This window comes from Mesitornis unicolor, unplaced genomic scaffold (assembly GCF_000695765.1).
Source record: "Mesitornis unicolor isolate BGI_N332 unplaced genomic scaffold, ASM69576v1 scaffold12269, whole genome shotgun sequence".
Taxonomy (NCBI): domain Eukaryota; kingdom Metazoa; phylum Chordata; class Aves; order Mesitornithiformes; family Mesitornithidae; genus Mesitornis; species Mesitornis unicolor.
In genome coordinates this window covers 71,209-73,364 of record NW_010208129.1, presented here as the reverse complement: position 1 = coordinate 73,364, position 2,156 = coordinate 71,209, and positions in this window count along the sequence as shown.

The following is a 2,156-nucleotide window of genomic DNA, read 5'->3' as shown; positions in this document are numbered from 1 at the left end:
TTTGAGCTTGCAGTATAATGCATGGGGAAGTGCTGAAAGAAAGGTGAGGATCATGCATGGTCCCTCCTGTTTCGCTGGTTGTCCCTGCTTGTCCTCACAGCCAGGTTGCCCAATTCAGTAGGTCCAATGGTGTGTCTGTACAGTTAAATATTTTCAAGAGTGCTGACCTGAGCCATAGAGGCAGCTTTAATAGTGTTTTCTGGCCTCCCCTTGGGAGCTGGTTGCTCCCCAGCACTGGATATTTTATCCTCTGTGTGTTGCAGGGTACCTGTAACAAGGCTTTGAAATTGTGTCTCACAATCATCAGCCAACAGTCCCCACCTGTGTCCCAGCGGCCAGAGGTGTCCTCAGCTTGATGCCCCAGTGATGCAACCCATCCTGCTCAGACCATATGTTTGTGTTCTTGCAGACACATCAGGATGTACCTCACAGACCCAAATCCACTGCGGAGACACAGCATCTACCTCAAGGTGGGTACAGAAGGGCTCTGGGGAGCTTGAGGGTCACAACGGAGAGTGGGGAAGGCAGCCTGAGAAATGGGGAGGGCCACATTTCTTAGTGCTACCTGTGCTGTGCCACTGTGGGAAACTGAGACTTCTCTATTTGTTGTGAGGTTTTCCTTCTTCAAAGTTTGATCTCCACCAGCCCAGCCCTCCTAACTTCTCAAACTGGCCCAGGTCAGAAGGTGTATCTCTGTTTGTTCTCTTCATCCCCACAGCTCAGGGCAGGATGCTGAAAGGCATTTGGAGCAGAAATCTCTTCTTACTGGAGACCTAGTCTTCCTTTTCTAGCTCAGTGACATCTGAGGCCAATTCCCACATTTTTAGCCTGCTCAGCCCTCTACAGAGCATCTTCTTTACTGAAGGCCAGAGGTGGGGTTGGTGTGTGTGCTCTTCTGTATTTGCTTTTAACTTCAGATGAAAAGAAAATACTGACCATATTCCCTCCTTGTATTCATCACCTGATTTACATTTCATTTATTTCTATAGCCCTGAACAGACATTAGTAACTCATAAGAGTAATAATAGGAGTTTCTACTAATAAAACTCCTTCCATCTGTGGAGTTCAAATTATGGACAAGCACCATTAGTCCCATTCAGAGATGGATTTACCTGGTGTAACTTACAGATGTGGCTGCAAGAATCTGGAAGAAAATGCAAAAGCTCCTGCTTCCAGCCCCAGCTTCGGCTCAGCTGGTCTGGTACAGCCATTTCGAGGGTGGGGCAGGGGGATATAATAATTCAAAAGACTAGATTTGAGAGATGCTCAGGAAGAAATTAAACCTCATCTCTGGAGACTGCTGAATTTCACAAGGTTTTCCCAAAGCAGCAAAACGAGCAATGTCCCGAGCTTTGGCTTCTATACTTATCAGCATGAAAAAACCATGAGCGTGAAATCAAACAACAGGCTTCAAATGGGAGCTACAATGACTAATTTGTATGTACCGTTATTTGATCTCCTAACCTACTAGATTTAAGGTAAACCACAGTGGAATATCAAGCAGACATTAAATGAAACAGTGTCATTAATTCAATCCAATGAGATATGTTTTATATAACAAAGGGATTTGTTCTGATACTCAAACAATGTATATTAATGAAAGAGTTGAAATAGATTCATTTTGTTCTCAAAGCAAACACATTAAGTAAAGCCATCAAGAAGTAAAGAACATGACATATTTTTTTTTAAACTGTGCTTTATTTAGGGCTAAGCTGGAAAGCGTCATTCAATAATTACAGAAGATTACAAGGAGTTTTAGGGAATTGAGAGTGAAAGAGCAGTTGTATGGAACTGCAGCTGCATTGCACATCTGTACTTCCTAGCCAAGGGCTCTGTCTGACTGTCCTTACTCCATCAGAATGCCCGTTATATCCCCATGGAAATTTTGACAGGGTAAGGACTATAAGAACAGGCCCAATACGAAACTAAACTTAAAACAAAATTTAAAAAAAAAAAAAGAAAGATAAAGGAAGAAAGTTTGAGATCAAGATAAAAAAATACTAAGAAAAACGAACAAGAACATCAAAACAGAGTAAAACCAAATAAAGAATCGGAGACAATTATCACACTGCTCAGTCGATACAAACGCGTGTGAGAATGATGTAACTCAAGTTTTAAGACTGTGAAAATAAATTATAATAAATATGATATACTTT